Source organism: Aphis gossypii, chromosome 2 (assembly GCF_020184175.1).
Source record: "Aphis gossypii isolate Hap1 chromosome 2, ASM2018417v2, whole genome shotgun sequence".
Lineage (NCBI taxonomy): Eukaryota > Metazoa > Arthropoda > Insecta > Hemiptera > Aphididae > Aphis > Aphis gossypii.
This window is the reverse complement of record NC_065531.1, coordinates 65,569,205-65,590,597: the sequence shown is the minus strand read 5'-3', so window position 1 is coordinate 65,590,597 and position 21,393 is coordinate 65,569,205. Positions and strand designations below refer to the sequence as shown.

The following is a 21,393-nucleotide window of genomic DNA, read 5'->3' as shown; positions in this document are numbered from 1 at the left end:
TCATTGGTAAGGGTAACTAGAGTAAAAATATTCAGTGATTTTTTATGTCGTTTCGTGTACCTATCTGTTTCATTCAATATGTGTATAATAAGAATAATATGAAATAAACAATTGTGTTCTTAGTTTTCATATATTTAAAACGCGTAGAGTTGTTAATACCTAAATTATATTAAAAATATCCATTGTTCAAAATTCTACAGAACAAACACTTGGTATGTATATTTATTATTCTCTAGTATATGCAAACGCTATGGAGGATGTTAAACTAGGATTTATGGATAAGAAATACTATTTCACGTATGCATGTGTATAAATAAACATAACCATTTATATTTTCACTTACATGAAGCAAATATTTTAATATTACATGAAATAATTTATTGTATCTCAATGATGCACAACTAGTTCATACATACCTACTATAATATTATAATTCAAATTTACTGTGTCCACTCAGAATTATTAATATAAAAATTAATTACACTATAGACTAGTATAGTTTTCATAAATATCGTTGACGTTTTTATTCATCTAGTGTGCGCGTGAAATTTATTTTTTGATTTTTATTCAAAAATAATTGATATTATAACAATCCTCTACATTTCATATAAATGTATTGATATAATTAAAATGAGTAAGATTTTATTATCTGTTAAATTTAATGATTTAATTATTTTAATGATTTTTTATAGAAAATAATATTGGTAAGTATTATTTTTTTTAAAGCCAAAATTGTCATATTTTTTTATAGTTTTTTTTGTAGAACTTATACCTAAATAATGAACATTTGTGTGTTAAAATTATAATAATCTCAAACTTTTTTATAAATTTATAACTGGAAATCTAATGTAGATCTCTGGTTGAAATTATTGTATCTTCATTTTGAGATACTAATATTATTTTTAATCAAATAGGAAAAAGAATTGGTAAGTTGTCTGTAATACGGGGATATCTATAGAAATTGTATGAATATAATTATTAATAATATTATACTAAATTACATTTTGCAGTTGAAGTTATTGGTAAGTGTTTTTATTTTAATTGTACTGTGTAAAAAATTTTAAGTGTATATTAATTTATACCTAAGAATAACTTATTATTAGCGTCTTAATTTAAAATTTAAATTAATAAACATTTTTTACTTTTTGTTATTTTTTTAATTTTTTAATTTTGAAAATGATATAATTTATTGTTAATTAATAATAATGATAATTATAATTATTAGTTTTATTATCTATTTCATCATAACTATTTGTGAGCTATATCTATACATAGAACTTTTTTTTTTAAATTTGAACAACAAAAAATTAAGTACCTTTCATCAAAATGTATCTTAATCGATACACATAATACGTTAAAATTGTAATCTAACTATAATATATAGTACCTAAGTTAAAAATGATGATACCCAATAATAAATAAAAAATATGTTACCTAACACTTAACTGTAGGCACATCTCTAATTATTAATATATTATTTTATTTTAATATTATAGATGAAATTATTTGTAAGTGTGTAATGTATATTTGTAAGAAGTTAAATGTATTTGACTAAAAGTATTTTGGTCGAAGGTTTAACGAAGGACTATTAAAAAATCTGATAATTGGAGTATAAACATATATTATAAATAAATATATAATTATCTAATTATCTATATACCTATTGTAGATTTGCTTTTTGGTAAGTGTTTTTTTTTTTATGACTTTGTGGATACTATTCCTAAGCTAATAAAATAGGTAATTGTACCCTTAGACGAAATATTGTCATAGTTATTGTTTAAGAAAAGTTATAGAACACGTCATAATGTTTACAATGAAATATAATAATAACAAAACTATCAAAAATAAAATATGAAATGATGACAATTATCTAATTTTAAAATGTGACCGTGAAAGTTCATATAGGAATGGCAGGCAAACTTATTGTAAAAATAAAATTGAATTACCATCAAAGTATAATTTGATGTTATTATAATGTTGTAGGTAATAGAATTGGTAAGTCATTAATTATTTAAGTATATTTATATTTTATAGGCATATAAGGCAAAAATCATAATATTATGTTATTGGAACCTTTATTTAAATAATATGCACTTACTACCAATTATTATCAACAGCCATGTCAGGTTATTTTCAGAGAAGTACCTCAAGTTCTAATGTATCAATTATTATAGCAGGGTGTAGTTAGTATAGACACTGTGTGTTATTGGCAAAATTGGGTGACTTTGGCCTTGAACATGGTCTCTGAGGGGAGGAGGTTACGGATAGGTATGGTTAAACTTTTAGAGACCAATATTTCATACCGTAGGGTTACCGTAGACCGATCAATTAATTGAGTGTCGCTTCAATATTGTTCTATGATTATAGTCGACAGGTCGATACATTTAATGTTTTAAAAATACAAAGAATACCATACAACTTTTTGGCTATTATTATTTATTGATCATGTTATCCGTCAAAGACCATATAAATAATTGTACAACTATCATGTATTTGGTAAAACCGTAATATGTATAATGTCTTATGGAAATTATTTTTAAAACATAAATATTCGTCAATAATATAATAATAAATTAGCATGAAATACTAAATTTTTTTTTTATTTTAGAATTTTTTTCTAGTAAGTGTTTCAGTCTGTAATATTTAAAGATCTATTTGTAAGGTCTAAATATAAGTGTGTACGGAAAAATTGTTTGATCTGAAATACACATATTTTATTTTTGATTTATCACTTTGTTTTACTGCCTATAATGTTATAGCTGAATATGTTAGTAAGTATTTTTAATTTTTATCAGTAAAATAGTTATAATTTTAACTGTTTTAGAGAATAATAAAGCAATATATATTATAATTTATATAGCTGAATTATAAATAGCCATATTTCTTAAGTAGATAATGTAAAATTATTAGTTATATTTAGGGCGTAGATTTTTATGTAAATACATAATTTTATTGAATACAAATTTCTTAATTTTTATTTAAAATAAGCACGTTTCATTATGCTCTGCATAAAATGAGACTTTTTTATTTTACATATTTTCACATAATTTTATGTAGGTAAGTAAATACACATTTTTAAAGATTCCATCAATATTTACTCATTTTGTAAATATTTCGCATTTTCATACCTAGGTATACAGTTTTTATTTGTACCTATTACAGTTATAATATTGGAATTTGGAAATGTTGATCTATCAGCTTCTATTGATATACTGAGTGGTTATAAATAACAGATAACTGATAAAGCTATTAGTGGGAGATTACAATCTGTAATGTAGCCATAATCTCCAAATGTATGTTGTATCCAAATATTTCGAAAAAAAAAGCTATGGTCTATGAAAATGATTATATGAATTAAATCAAATCACATAAATTAAATTAATGTAAAATACTGATATTTTTGTTAATTTGTAATTTAAAAAAAAAAAATATTTCACGTTATTTAATACAATGTCATATTTTGCCAAAAATAAGATCATAAATATTTACATATTTTGACTTTTTTATTATACCTACTAAAATCCGCGCCCTAGTTATATTGTACTATTGTAGGTGATAAGAAGTTATAAAATGATTAATAATAAAGGTAACTGTCGACTCAATGTTAGTGATAGACAATGGTATTCTAATATTCTATTGGTTGGAAATCCTACATATGTTTTTAAACTTATAATCGATTAACTAAATAATTATATACGCAAACAACAATTAATATTATGTATTTATAATTAAAAGTATTTAAAGTATGTTCTTTGAATAATATTTAAACTTTGCTACTATGTACATGTACAAACTTGAATATACAATATTATTAATAATATTAATATGTATTTTAAATCAAATAATTTTAATTTTTTAGATACATATATCGGTAAGTTTTTAAAGCTAAAATAAACTAGGAACCTAAAACTAAAATAGATAAATCGAGTATCAATGTCAGTGGTGTAAATTCAATTTTATTATGAGGTAGAGGAGATTTAATTATTATATATGTGAATCGATGATTACAGAAACGTCATGAGTTAATATATTTTATGAAATTGAGATATTGGTAAAAATGTTTACTAGTCATTTATTTTTATGCGTTGAGTGTAAAAACACTTTAGTTGTATAATTACTAATTAGAATATAATATTATATTTTAATAAGTGTTTATTTTTAAATTCATTTTTTTTCAAAATTATTTATATCATACAGTTTTTATCAATTATCAAAAAGTTTTAAATAATTGACTCATGATGTTTTTGCAAGCATTTACACGCGTGTTTATCGGAGTATTTCACCCAATTCAATAAGTTCTAGGTAGATTAAAGTTTAAAGTTAAAATGTTCAGAATTCACACATCATATTTTTAAGAAAACTTTTTTAATTTTCTTAAAAATCTGAAAACAACTGATCTACTCAAAAAAATTAAACAAATAAACATATTGAATATATTGAATATTTTATATTATTCTATTACAATGAAAATCCTATAAACGTCCCTTTTTTTTCAAGAATTCAGCAAGAACTTCATCCTGCATTGCTGGTTTCTTGCTACTTAGGTTAAGTTAAAGTGTAAGTACCTTTCTCTTTTCCACCGATCCACTTTGAAATCAAAATTGAAATCATTTTTCCATTGTAAAACATTTATTAAATACCGTAATTTACGATCTATCGTTATTTATCGTTGATTACCTATCTGGATTATTTTCCCAACGCCATCACTAATGTTACTAATCATTTTGTTGTATCGTTTGTACAATAGGCACATACTATAGGTACCAATACCGTAAATATTACGATGTAGTATATTCGTTTTCTTATGGTTGTTGATAGAGTATACCTACTAATAAGTGTACAACTTTTGAACTGAATCATGTTGTTAATACTAAAATATTTTATGTAGTATTTGTAAAATATCATTTTACTATATTAGTGTGTATTTCATTAATTTTCTTTTCTTGTTTTAACCTTCGTTTTTGATTAGTGATCAATCTATAAAATATACATTGTAACAATATGGTTGAACTTATCTAAATTAAATTAAACTATAGAAGCTTTATAATTCATTACAACAGACATGAAAAATCTGAGAAATATGAAGCTTGACGTAAAGTTGTACTTGCCAATTCAAACAATTAACAAGAAGTCCACGAATATTTAGAAGCAATACATTTTAAAACAAAGCAAGGTGAAGATTTTTGTTAATTAATGATCAACAAAAATATATTATTATATTTTCATGTTTTACGAATAATTGAGTCCTAAAAGAAGTTAACACATTATACATTGATGGGACATTCAAGTATTTAGCACGGTCTTTTATCTAACCGTTCGCGATTCAATGAACAATCATATTATTGACACTATATTCCATTGTTATTGTTTACTACCTACTAACACTATAGAAATGTATACATATCCATTTCAGTTACTTGTTGACAAATGTCTAAACTAGATATGCGATTATCACTGCTGTTACGGACCTATACTGTTCGCACTAATTATTACACACACATAAGATTGTGCAATGTTACATTTTTCATATTTTATAATTAATACTACAGATATACGAGTACAGGACACGAGAGTGTGGAATATTATATTTATATATTAATTTAACGATTAAAGTAAAACCACACGTCCAAACGTCTCCTTGCAAAATGTCAAAACTCGATGTCACTGCGATTCCATAAGAATCATGAGTTAGAATACATTAGCAGTCTTTTCGGAACTCCTCATATATAACGGAGTCGCCACTCACTCTTTTTTAAGAAATCATATATAAGGGAGACCGAGACAAGAGCTCGGCAGACGGTTGACTATACCGGGTATAATTTACAATAAACTTATAATAATAATTGTATTCGTGCAAGAATTATTTTAATAAACGTTAACTTATACTTGAACAACCACGACGTATTCATTTCGTACGTCGATGCATAAATCAACTTAGTCGGGACGCAACACTGCAGTAGTTATATAACAATATATTTTGAAAAATCTTTAATAAATACCGTACATGAAATTTGACCATAAACACAAATTATTACTTGTAGGTATCACCTCACCCAAACATGGTATCGTTAAATTAAAAAAAAAATAGGGCTATTTATTGCTTATCAGGACCAACCTTCAGAAGTGAGGAAATGGTTGCGCCATACTTTTGACTTACTTTTCTTAGATCATGTGAACTGTGAAGTTTTCAAATGTTTCATCGGAAACATAATTGTTAATCGTACCACAGGTGACCAAATTGGTCATCTTCGGATTTTAAATAAAATATTATTTTATCAAAAATTGCGATCATCCTCCAATACTTTGGAAATCAGCAAGTAAAAGTTTAAGATGAACGATCAACAATTGTGAGTTATTCCATTTGGATTTTTATAAAAGTTTTTTTAAAAAAATCATCGTATATCAATAACTTGGGAAACATTTTTATTAATAAATTACAAATTAAAGTTTACTTTAAACCTAGAAACACCCATCTATCAAATGTGGTATAAGATCGTAGGGTTCAAGACGGACAAAATTGAAATGAACAATTTATAACTCAGTATAGAAATGAATATATTGACAGATAGTATGACTAAAATTTTAATTTAACATTAGTATGTATATTTTTGTCTTAAATTTTCAGATATAACTTTGTAAAAGAAATATCATATAACTGTGCATTTTTAGGTATACCTATACTTGCTCAGGAAAAAAATGTATGTTAGTGTGATTCCATCACAACTTACAAATTCTATATTTTAAACATGCGTACACATTTTCATGACGTTCATTTTGTTCTAATCGTTTTAAAATTGATTTTTTTTATCCTTGATGGGATTTTTTTCAATCTCCTTCTCGTTTATACGCCACTGACTATTGTAGTTTTCTAATTGAAATCTATATTGGTAGAATAATAAAATAAAATATTATCATCGGAAATATTAAAATTTGTAGTATTAGAAAATTCATGATAAATTACTAAAATTAAATGTATTATTTAAATATTATATTATCTACCTACTTTGAGTACCTACATAATAATATGTACCAACCCAAATTATGGATTATAATTATTCATGTGAAAGATCATTATAATTTAATAAATATAATTATTTATATAATATTTAATTGTTTTGTTTTAATTTTGTAGGTCAAATCATCGGTATGTTATTCTATAATTAGCTTAAAATCTTAAAATTAAGATTAATTGACAATATTATTAAAATTTTATTTAAAATATAGGAAATTTTGTCGGTAAGTTTTTTTTGTCAACATATTTTTATGTGGCCAGTTATATACTTGTTTCTTGTTTTGATCAAACACTATAGGTTGTACTGTCTATCTATGAAATATTGATTTGTTATATGTTAATTTTCATGTTAGCTATTATAATAAATTTGATACCTATTCTACTTACATACAGATATAATACCTAAATGAAATTTGTTATTTTATTATATTATTAGATATCTGATTTAAAAATAATATTTAATTTTTATTAATACGAACTATTAATTGTAAAGTAAATTAATTAAGATAGAATTAAGACGATCACCCCTTATACCTAATTGGATTAAAACATATTTATCTACAAAAAATCACCGTACTAAATATTTTAATATTTTAATATTTTGTAATAATATTATAAGAGTTCATTACAAATTTGGTACAAAGTGAAAAGGCTGCATAAAGATTTTATAAATTTATGTAGTTTATGTTAAAATTCAATATTTCCAAATATTTACTGGTTATTCAAAATAATATATCGGTGTAACTAGTGTCTATGGCGACTTTTTACGAAATATTTTCATTAATGAAAACATTGAAAACTTATCTAATAGAAACACAATCAATAAATTATTTTGAAGTACTCATTTTTATTAAATTACTTAATTAACTTTTAGTTATTTTGAATGAAAATGTTAAGCTATTCTAATTAATTTGTAATTATTGAAAAGTGAATATGTATTAATTTCTCAGTATACTAAATTGATCGAATAAGTTATACTTCAAGTTAGTGTGTTTTATAAAATATATATAAAAAAAAAAAACAATTTTTCAACTGTCAGCAAATCCTTATTTAAATTATGATATCAATAATACTAATTATAAAACAACGTATAATGATGAGGTTAGAAATTATCTATACAGCTTACATATAATTAATAATAATTGATGTTATGTTATTTACATATTGTAGGCGATATGACTAGTAAGTATTTTTTAGTTGAAATGATTATTTACATTGATTTGTATTACATAGTATCATGTGTTTTTAAATACAATACTAATAGTCTCTTATTAATAAAATAAAATATATATTGTAAAAGTTGTTTATAATATGTATACATTATTTACGTTATAGAGAATTTGTTTGGTAAGTATTTATATATTTATATGTTGTATTTGTAGTATAAAATTGAAATATTATAGTACTTCAAACATCCAAAAATCCCGAAATTGCGCACGTATTTCATTATTTTTCCGGTTACCCATTACTTTTCTCTTCCCATAAAAAACGATACACTATATTATTAATTTACATGTTGAGTCTATGAATGTTAATCTAGTAATATAATTTCCTAAAAAGAGTCTTGGCATATAATGTAATTTCTGTTTTCTATAAAAAAAATTTGTTAATACATTCCTCCTTTGAGAATTGTTCATGTTTTTCTGTTTTCCCGAAAGGTCCCATACTCCCATATTTGTTTTATTTCTATCGGTATGGAATTTATTATTTATGATATTGTTTACATAACATTCAAAGATAATACTATAAAATGTGTTAGTCCCAGAGAAGATACGAGTATTACACAATTTTGTAATTCTGATAATGGTTCACCAAATAAAATCAGAACACGGATTTTTAGTTGTTTCTATAAAAATAATCATCTATTTAATTTTACAACAAATAAATTATGATATAGGAATAAGAGGTGAAGCACTGAAGCGTAATAAAAACTAAATAGTATATACAATAGTTTCTTGGTATTTGGAAGGCTTTATATGAATAAAGTTTAAATTCAATGTTTTATATAGATACTACATTAATAATTGTATGAAAATTTACCTATGTATATGTTTGGATTTCATTTTATAGATTTATTTTAACAAAATTAAACAATAGATTAGGAAATAAAATAAAATAAAATTCCACGATAAATTTTATTTTTAAATGTAATGTAAAATTTATTGTTGTAAAACCTAAATGCTGGTAGTGCATAAAAAAATATTAATATATATTATATTTTAAATGTTTTAGTGAAATTAATGAGTAAGTATACCTAGACAAATAAATATTCGGGTGTATAAAATTGATAGTAAAAAAATGACAATTATACAATAATTAATAGATATTTTATACATTTATAAACATTTTGGGAAATATATTATTAAAGTTTTATTTTAATCGTGTATAGATGATTATATTGGTAAGTTTTTTTTTATTCTTTTATTGATATGGAGTAATGATTTTTCACCACGTTATTTGAGAGTTTGATAGTGATGTGTTACTTAAAATAATACACGATTCTTATTCAACTTATTATATTAATAAAAATTATATTGAAAATAAATTAATAAATTAAAACAACAAAAATTATTTAATGATAAAATATAATAGTTTATGGTTTATAAGTTATAACCAATGTACTAAGTACAAGATAGATACACAATTATTTAAACCTAAATACAAATATAAATTTATACTCGTATTAATAAGCTATTTTTGTTTTATACTACATTTATCGAGTAGGTGAATTTTTTGGTAAGTGTTTTGTAACTATTAAATTTTTATTGTTTTTTGATTATGTAAAAAAGTCTTATCATTCTTTTCTATTATGTTAAATGAGTATAGTAAATTCAGTGGCGTCATTTCAGTTTTTGTTAGACTAGGGCAACTACCCTCCGATTTGCTGACCCAAATTTTTTTCACAAAGATTCACATAGCATAGTATTATAATAAAAGAAGAGGGGGGGGGGGGAGTTAATTTTTTAGGTATTTGAAGGTCACATGTCGGATTTTGAATTATTGAATATAAATAATTTTTTCAAATATTTATTAGAAAATCAAATATAACAATGAGTAATAGGTTAATAAATAATAAATAAGTAATAAGTAGCATTTAATAATAATTTACAAGCAATTTAATATATAATAATTATGATTAATTAACATTTTTAACACTGTAAAATATAATCTTTAAATTAAACTATTATAGGATAACGGCGTTCTTTTAAATGTGAACATTTATCAATAGCTTTTTCTAAATTTATTTTAGAGGCTTCATTGCTTTCAACATTAATAGCCAAAAGGTATTATATAATTATAAAAATATAATATAATACATGATTTAAGATATACTTAAATCTATATCTATATATTAAATCGTGCTACTATGATACTATATGGATTTTAATTCGTGGTTATCAGTAATATAAATTGATGAAAAAAATTCAAAATTTGTTTGATTATCAAATAAATTTATTTTATTATTATTAAGTTTTATTTATATTATTAAATTAATTAATTTATCAATATTATAATAATATTCATAATAATGGTCTTAGTCATTAAAAATAAGAATTTTTATAATTTTTAAATGTGCCGACTTAAAGTTGATGTAAATATTGGCTAGGGCAAATTCCCAAGTTGCCCATCCCAAATGACGCCACTATTAGTAACAGAGATAGATAGAAATTTATAAATTAAAATATGTTATTGGAGTATGGTTTTATGATTAACCTGAAATTTTGTGGAATAATATTGTTCCATTTGTAGCTAAGGATTTTCGTATTATAGATATAATTATAACAAAGAACTTTTTTTTTAATTTTGGCTGTATCTATATTTAAATACAATTTATACAATTAAACGTGAACCATATAAATTAAATTTATAAACATGTGGTTGAAGGATGAGTGATTGAAATATCATGAAATAAAACACAAGATATATAAAAACATAACTTTATTAATATAAAAATAAAATATTATGTACATATAAGACATAACCATCACTTTTTTTTAAAGGAATGAAAGTCAGTAAGTATTTCTATATTATCATAAGTTATAGGTAATGTATAATACTCATGTAATTGCATTATGCATGACAGAGTATAGGAATATTGGTTACTTTAAAAAAAATATTTTTGTTTTTGAGAGGAGTAATCAATGTATTGATTGATAATGTGTTTACACTCTAGAGCAATAAAATGTTCGAAATTTGGGGTAGAAAATTTGATCTTGTTGGTACTAAAAGAAAAATTTATAATAGAGAAAAACAAACATGTAATAATGTTTTAATTGAAACACGTTATTCATGTGATCTTAAAACTTTACCTATTTTACCATTTAATTATTACAACTAAATAGTTTTATTATTATTAATAAAAACCAATTGCAACCATTTAAAAACAAAAATTTTCATGTATCTTAAAATCCCTGTTTTAGCACTTACCGGGGTTGAAACATTCCCTTTTAAAAATAATTAATAGTTTATTACCAGGACTACCAAACACAAAACATCATCGTCATCCCCGAGGAATCGTTAAACCATATAGTGCTCGTGTGTGTTAATCACATAGATCTCATGCAAAAATTCAAATTTTCCACGTTAAAAATATAAGAATACTAGTTGTACCAACCGGCGTTGCCCGGGCAAAAGTCACCTCAGGTGAAAACCGAGATTTTTTTTATATTATATTAATAATAATAATAATAGCCGACCCGGCAGACTTCGTATTGCTTACTTCGTTTTTCACTTCGTTGCTCGTTAAAAATGCCAATTATATATAATATGATTAGAATTTTGATTAATTTGTTATTTAATATTCGGTTTAACGGAGTTCAAAACTTAGATATTTTCATTGACCGTTTTGATTCTCAAAAATCTTGCGAAAGCACCACTTTAATATGCGAATTTTGTAAAATGCTTTCTTATTGCACACTAAATTTGTGGTACGATCTTACAAATGTACCGTGTAAAACGCAAGCATCGATCTATCATTGTTCAGGCTCTACGTTTATTAGTCAGTGAGTTACTCAAGTCATAATATTAGTCATTCTGCTTGCCGTTGCCGTGAGACTTTCTTATGAATTATGATTATGCGAGCAGTATATTATCATGTTGGCAATCCACACGTGGTGGATTGCGGACCCCGCGAGATGTGTACGTAAGTTTATAATTTCTAACACTTAAGTTTCAAAGTTATATCATTTTTTTTTTTTTTACTACGGTGGGTAAAATACAATTATGTGCCATCTCGTGGTTTTTATATTGTTGCCTGTTGGTAAAACAATAAAACTTGGTATAATTTGTTATGTTAGTCTATTGCTGTGAATTTGAAATTTACTGTGGACATTGACTTATTTCGCTAATTCTTATTTTTGTTGTTATAGTTTTAACAAAATATAACAACAGGTCTATAACTATTATATTCAATCATAACCAATAGCGACCTTAATATAGTTTATTTTCTTGTTGGACTGCAGTGACAGTTGTTGTTGTTTTTTTACATCCAGATTCCGAATTTTTCTGGTGGATTTTCCTAAAATTGTATTACATAAGCACCTTCTCCTGCGACCAATAGGAGCGAATCATCAGTGAAAAATGTTACAAAAACGGGGAAAATAATTAATAATAATTACAAAAAAATTGTTACCATGGTTACCGAAAATAAAATAGTAATAATAATAATAATAATAGTAATAGTAGTCATCGGTATTTTGTATTTTTCATTGTATTTTTTTTTAATTTTCCGTGCAGTTTTCTTAACTTTTTCTTTCATAAAAACCTTTTCCTGGCAATTTCGACCCAAACAAAAAAAGAATGAGCGAAATCGGTCCAGGCGTTTCGAAGCTAACCCGTAACAAAGATTTCCACTTTGACTTACCTATATATATAAATATACATAATGAACAAGAATTACATTGTTAAAAATGTATACGAGTATAGTTATAACATATTATGTTAAAATTATTGATATTCAATTTGTACAATGTACATAATACGGAATCAATTATTAATAACAACATGTTTATTTATTCATTTGTGTAGAGGAATATTTTAGTAAGTATAGATTTTAATAGATTAATAGACGATTGAGGTTAGCCAAGAACAGAATGATTGAAGTTTGATATGATAACACTGTAATGTGGGTATTTGGTGAAGTATATATTTTTTTATGTATTAAAATTTCAATGTAGTATTGGTAAATTTTAAAAGTCAATCAGAATCATGTGTATAATAAAATAATGACATTGTCAATGCAGATATTTAAAAATATTAGTGTATTTTAACCTTGATGGAAATGTAGAATATTATCTATACTTTAGTTATTATAAGAATAATTAACATAAATAAAATTCATAAACTAATAAATTTCAAATTCTATAGACTTGAAGTTGCACATAATCTTCGCAATAAATTATGATAATAATGCTATAATTTATTTAAAATATGATGGTGTTAAATACTAAAATAACCAATAACACTTAGATTATTACTTAATTATGCTAAAATTTTTTAGTTAAAAAATGTGGTAAGTACCTACTTTTTTTTCATTAACATGAATATAGAGTTATGTTTCACATGGTCTAGTAAATCAAATAATAAAGTGGTAGAATGTCAAGTGTGATAGTGTAATAGAAAAAATATTTAAATATATTTTTAGTATTGCGTGTTAAAATTAAGTAAAACAAGATTAAATCTAAATTTGTTTTTAAAAATGTATTCGGATAATCGATTTTTAATGTATTTGTAGTTGCTATAGTAGTTTAATTGAAATTGATTGGTTCCAAATTTATTGTAGTTTGTTGTAGGTTATGTAAGAAAGTATTCGTAATGTTAATTTTATTTGTGTTAAATATTTTATGATAACATTTCTGTTAATTATACATTTTTAAATTTTAATATTACGAAATTACATTTTTTAAAATAATTTTAAATGGCATGTACAATTAATGAGTATAAAACAACAATTAAATTACTTTCAAATCTTCACCCAATCATTATACCTATTTGTTTAATATGTAATTATATTTGTAATATATAATAATTGCTTCTAAAATAAATTTCTAAAAAGAAAATTTAAGATATATTCCAGAAAGTTTTGTACATTCAGGTCTTACCTAAAGCAATAAATAATATGTAGAAACAGATAAGAACAATAATAATTAATAAATGTTCAGAAATATTTAAATCGGTTTGTTCTATTAAACGAACATAAGGAAACTAAAATGTATAATATTATTGCTGTATTAAAAACTTTACTTTTAATTATCAAAGAAAAACATAATGACACTAAAAATATGTCACTAAACGATTCGTTATGTTTAATCTTCAGTGGTAAAAATAATTTAAATTCATTCGGTATAGCAAGGCGCATCCAAAACAAAGTAGAGGACGCCACCACAAAAATAAATAAATAATTTTCATGTTTCGATACCTGGCTATTCTTGTATAGGTATAACTATAAAAGACTAAAAAACAGCAGCTAAGCAGATTTAAGGTGTAACAAATAAACTATGATGATATAAAAAAACGTCACAAAAATTAACACGAGACAGAAATAGCATGAAACACGGAAACAACGTAATAGCAAATTAATCCATATAATTAACACATTTTTTAGATTGGAATACCGCATATGCAATATTTAGACGAAAGGAAGAAATTTTAATAAATTACTATACGTTATTATTATTTATTAATAATTTACTTCCGAATTATGCATTTATCCACATATTAGTTCACATATTCTTTATGTTCAAACAAGAACCCCATCAATGTGATACTGTGCTGAGTTAGCCCTTTGATTAAACATTTAGTTACCTAATAATTGAATATTGGTAATACCAAACTAACAAGGTAAACCTAAACATATCCAAAATTCTCTACTCCTCACTTAGACCGATCGCGATCATACGTTTTATTAACTTTAAATACTTATTTAGTAAAATATAATATTTTAAACTTTTCTCACAATCACAATCACAATTAATTTAATATTTTATTATTACAGACACGAAATTAAATTGTAATTAATGATTTTAGTGCCGATGTTTTTTTTTTTTTTTTTTTTGAGATAAAAAAAAATACATATTCATAGTAAAATTAGAAGTCCAATAATATAAATTATGTTTGATTTATATCAAAATATTTCACGACCAAAATATATAATACGATGATTAGAGTATAATAATAAAAATGTATCAATATGTGTTTGGCGTGTGCATATTGTGTCAGTCGGTGACAGTGACAATTACATTTTAACATCCATCGTTGGTAATAATAATAATTACTATTCAACAAAGACAGCAATGATTTTACAAAATGAGTTAATATTTCTATACTATATTCATCAATTGTCATAAAAGCTTATTCATAGTGATAGTTTTGAATTCACCATAATAAATTGTTGGTTGAAATTTACATAAAAATATGAGAAGCGCAAACTGTTTTTTTAAAGTATACATTTATAAAATATCATGTTCTTAAAAATGTTAAATGTATAATAAATATGTAATTATTTATAAATACAAAAATCTCTGAATGGTTGTAGTGTTCGTGATTTTATTAAATTATGATAATATGTTTATGTACTAGGTAACTTATTTACAATAAAAATTAATCATTATTTATAATATAATATTATACCCCTAATACATGTTTTTATAATTTTTTTAGAAAATGAAGACCGTAGTAAGTATTTATTATTATAGGGTTTTTTTTATATTTTGATTGTTTATGTTAATTTAATTTTAATTTTATAGATTTATATATTCGTGAGTGTATTATATGAAAATTTGTATAATAAGAAGCGGTTAATGTAATAAAATAAAAATTTATTTTATAGTCTGTATTTATATTTAACAATTTAAGTTTAATATTATCTGAAATCAAATTTTGAGTTAATTTATTTGAACGAACCTATACATTTTTAGTTAGATTTATTTAAAAACAATGGGTAAAAATGAAAAATTGAGTATGGTACCTACTTATCTAGTAATATATTTGTTGGTACCTTGTCAAATATAGAAATTTTCTATAACTTTTTGAGTATTTAGGAAAAACTTATTATTGGAAATATTTACTTTTACTCGACATTAATTTTGGGCCAAAAAAAATTTTATTTTTTCGTTGTAAATCAAAAAACTATAAGTTTTAAAGACTTTAAATTTTACCAAATATTTAGATTATAACTTAAGTTCTTCTTGGTCTATTTTAGATATTTTTACATTCAACTACAAGTTGAAATTATTAAAACTCTATACCTAGTCAATATATATATATTTTTTAATATGAATTGAGCTTAAATTTCATCAAAAGTAGCCCTAAAATGAAAAAAAAATGGTTGTATTATATACACACACACACACACGTCACACACATATATATAATATATGTTATAATTAAAAATATTAATTACTGAACTTTTTCATTATTTCAATAATGTATATAATATTTTAATGTAAATTTGTAATGACTTATAAAGTTATAAATCATATGATATGATTTTGCGCAAATTAACTTAACCTAAAAAATTAAAGAAATAAATTGTAATAATATTAAATTATTAAAATTTCTTTTTAGGAATGCTATTCGGTAAGTGTGTAATATATAAAACCCTATAGCTTATGTGAAGTTATAATATTGATTGTGTAAAAACTGCTTGAGTGCACGCAATTATTAATACTCATATATTATGTTATTTTTCATTTCTTTACAAAAAGATCTCGGTAAGTGTTTCAATGTTCAGCAATTATCAATGTGTATTATTAAAATTTATTGTAAAATAGTACGGGGTTAAATATAAATATGCATTATACTCGTATACTTAATAAAATATAAATTTACCTATATAATTATAACTTTGACTTGTAATTACAGTATGATACCGCTTATAAGACTCACTCATACAAGGTTTAGTTATTTATTAGTCTCAAAATCGTCTTTGCGTATCAAAATATATTATAAAAAATTCGGTTATAATACTTAAATTTCGGTCAAAAATAATTGATTAAAATTTATAAATCAATTGGTTTTGAAAAGTTTCATATTTTTGTTTGTTATTATTGGTTTTGATTCACACTTTATAATATGTATATGTTTATACAACAAATTTAATCTCATTTTACATTTAATTGTCATCACATGTGAGATATTATTACACACTTCCGATTATCTGGTACAGCTATTGTAATTTTTAAGTTTTTTTTTCCACTTTATCTATGATATTCAATCGGATATAAGTGTCACTTAGTGCTGGTCCCAAAGTAAGTCTTATAAGTGGTGTCTACACTGTATTTGTAAATATTATTAATTATTACTAAACTACTAAATTTTTAATTTGTAGAAAAACTTTTGCGTAAGTGTTTATATTAGTTACGGATAGGTACTTATGTTTAGTTATATAAACCTAAAAAATATAAATTATAAAATAAAAAATATTGACTGTAGAAATGATACGTAGTCACTTGACTTTATAATCATATTAGTATATTACTATAGCCATGATAAGTTGTGATTTTAATTTTAAAAGAAACATTATGCGTCTTTTTATTATAGACATCATATTGAGGAAAGAAGCTAAATATCTTTGTTATAACTTATAATGCTTTTATTTCATGAAATTTAATTTTAAGTTGGAATTACTCAAAAAAAAAAAAAAAAAGAAATATTGTAATTCGAACTATATATATTAATAAATACTTAGAATAAAATTAAAAATTCAAATTTAACATCTAAGTAAAAAAAAAATTATACATAGGTGATGAACGTGACTGAGATGCAAATCGAAGTGAAATTCTTATATTTATTAATACATCATTATATATTTATATTTTAGTGTTAGATGACAGATATAAAATATATCAGTCAGGTAAGTTTCTTTTTATAACATTTATGCATGGAGATATAGTTTGGAGACAAACTAGGTCACATTAAATTTAAAAGAAAATAGTCAAACCGTGTGTCATAACTCGATCTTAACACAACGTTAAACTTGCATTTCATTAATAATTATTACACACATTTTTGTCCAAAATCGCTCATTATTCATTTTTAATTATTCTATTTGGATATAGGGTTTACATATTTATGGAAACGTAAATAAAATTATTTTCACATTGTTGATCTGATATTTATTCTATTATTCAGTCTTCAATAATAGTATGTAGGTATACTGGTTTTACATTGAAGATTAAATTACACTTAAATAAAATAAAATATGTACAGGGATACTGTGTACTCATGTAAAGACTTTTTATAATTTCTTGAACTAATTTAGAACGTTTAACTTTACTATACTTTGTATTGTTTTTCGGTTACACTTTAGAATATTTAGTCTTATTTTAATTAATTGGATTGTAAGTCAAATAAAAACAAAACGATATAATTCGTGATTTAAAATATTGTATACAATAAACGGGTGGTAATAATATTATTTTTAAACTCTTCGTTATTATTATTATTTTTTTGTTGTTCTTGAAAATTGTTGGTGTTATAATATACAAAATAGTTCTTTTAATTTATTTTTAATACCAATTTGGGGCACCGATTTCAATCAATTAATATGAAATAATAATTACAATCACAATAATAATAATCATAATAAAAATATTTGTGGCTGATTTTTAAAAATGCAGAATACGTGACTGTTTTTGGAGTCTTATGAACTCGGAAGTTGATGACAATAGTTTTGTTATGTTATAATATAATTCATTTTATTATTATACGATTGACACTCGCTAAATAAAATTAAAATATTTGTGTTTTATTAATGTAATTAACTATAATGACTTCTATTGATTTTATACATTTTAGAATTTGTATATAAATACTCTTCACACTTGGAAATACTAGTACTAAAGGGTATGTATTATATTTGTTGGGTAGTATTTAATTTATCTTTCTATAAAAAAGAATATTCTCGTGAGTTGTGAATGGCTATTAGTTGTGTCTTGCGGTAAACATTTCTTCCGAATTGCATCCTAGATTTTCTAGGATAGAAATTAATTGATTAACTACCAAAAAGTCTTGGAAAAAAGAGCCTGGGTATATAAATTCGAGATAAAAATTATGATTTATTAGGTAATTATTAGATCAAATTTTTTGGAAAGAAATTGATTGTTATCAGATATTACAAAACAGTTATAGAAATTGTTTAATGTATTACTAATCAATAATTAATTATTATTACATAATTATTATGTCTTACATTATTATTAATCATTATTTGTGATAACATTTCGAATATTTGAAAACAGATTTTAATATATCCTACTAAAAAAGAAGTGTAAGGGCTTCTTGTCAAATTACGAGTATTTTATAAGTTTTATCAATTTACAATGAATTTTTTTTCTTACATTTTTCTTCATAAGTAGTAATTATTAAAAAAGATATGCTTTCGTGATTTTTCGTTTTTCTTCAGTGGTCGGAAGGTATACCGCAAGTCTATAAAAGTAATCATATTGCTTACGAGTCTGCAATAAATTACCACATTTTATGTCTTTGATAAATCGCTTATTTGTACTAAAACCTAGTTATGGTTATCCTGGTTATCTGGTAACCCCTGGTTACCAGGGTAGGTAACATACACCTATCAATGTTTCAAGGTAACCAGGGTAACCGCCTTGTAACGCATTTCCGTAACGCTTTTCGATTCTGTGTGCCAAAGCAAAGACATGAAATGTCAAAAAATTAAAATTAAAGAACACATTTTTTTTTTTGTATTTATTAATTGTTTTAATAAATTATTTTAATTATTAGGTTTCTAATATTATTATCATATTATTTTGAACATATTTTGCCAATGGTATTTATACAATAATTTTTTTTCTGTTTGATTAGAAGATGAAGAAGAGAGTGAAATGTATATACCTGCAGGTTAGTTAGTTATTAATTATGCTATATTGAATATTAATATACTTCAAAAGTTTCTTTGTAAAATTGTCCGGAATGACATAAAAAGTCTTTAAGGGGTTCAGTCATTTATATGCGCTTCCGATAGGATAACTTTGCTAATTAATAATCACCATTTTGCTCATTGTTTAAAACAATTCTAAAAATAAGTAAATAATATCTAACTAAAATAAATGTGATCCCGGTACATCCCACACGACACACTTAAATTGGCCTACTTATTTATTTATCAAATCATAGTAATAGGCTACTTATACACCGTAAATCGTGCTGAACATGGAGATCATATTATTATTATTTTATTTGATATATATAATATATAAATGCCATAATAAAACAATAGTTGTTGATGTACATGGATTAATGAGTACATGATCAAGTGACCAGCGAAAAGTGAACCAAGGTTAACCAACTATTTTTCTGTGTAAAATAAATCACGGTTCATAGATAATTAAAATATGTTCTCAAAATTTGATGAATTGTTATAATTTTTCAATATATTTGTGATAAACGAAAAACGACACATTTGGCCTTAAAAAAGAAAAGTATTTCGTAAATAGACAAGAGATAACAATTCATCTCTCACAGCTTGATAGTTGCACTTATATAGTAATATAATCTTTTAAATAAATTATGCCCATACAACATATTTTACCCATCAAATATTACGTTTGGAAGTAAGCATATTTTAACTTTTAAGCACTTCTGTAATCAGAGTATCAGTATTAGTATACAAAGATATTATAACAATTCAATTAGAAAAAAGTAATAAAGAATAATATTTATTATTTTTTGTTATTATAGATAGAGAAAAAAGAACTCCATTCGAATGGTGTATGTTTACTGTTGTACATGAAACTTTGCAATTACAAAAATAGAATATTTTTAATTTTCAATTACACACCTATTGATGTATTACATTTTAATATTTTTTCCATATAAATTTAAAAGACACAAGATTTTTTTTTTAATTATATATATATATACATAATAATATTTAGAATAGTTATACAAATGATTGTATTAATATTGAAAGTGCGTTATCATTAAATGATATAATTTTATAGATTTTATTTTATTTTAATAATTTTAATTTATTATTATTATTTAATATCATCAATGATTTAGTAATGTGGACTTTTAAATATCTTATGCCAAATTGCATAATTAATAACTTATTATTTAACCAGTACTGAAATTATTGCACTTAAAACATGTTTGGTATGTTATATTATATTCAATTATTCGACATTTTATGTGATATGGTATTAATTATATGATAAATTTATGGCATATACGAAAATTAGATATTTTTTGTGGTTTTGTTCGCTTATCAGTTGATTTGTTACGATTAGTATGTAGTGAATAGTTAACCTAACCTAAGTGTCTATAATATTATCTATAGACAGATATTCTATAAAATTTTCATTTACTTGTAACATTATTTTTTAATTTATCTTTTTATAATTCTATTATTCCATACTAAA

The 21,393-nt window shown here is 23.5% G+C and overlaps 1 long non-coding RNA gene across 2 annotated transcripts; it reads left to right on the top strand.

The window, feature by feature from the left end:
- Positions 1 to 17,157: 17,157 nt before the first annotated feature.
- On the top strand, positions 17,158 to 20,940 carry LOC126550136 (uncharacterized). Of its 2 annotated transcripts, XR_007604184.1 has the most exons (5): positions 17,158 to 17,351; positions 17,832 to 17,864; positions 18,809 to 18,856; positions 19,835 to 19,870; positions 20,711 to 20,940. It is a non-coding gene; the product is annotated as an uncharacterized LOC126550136 (long non-coding RNA). The 2 variants fall into 2 exon arrangements; XR_007604183.1 differs by lacking the exon at positions 17,158 to 17,351 and having other exon boundaries at positions 17,765 to 17,864.
- Positions 20,941 to 21,393: the final 453 nt, after the last annotated feature.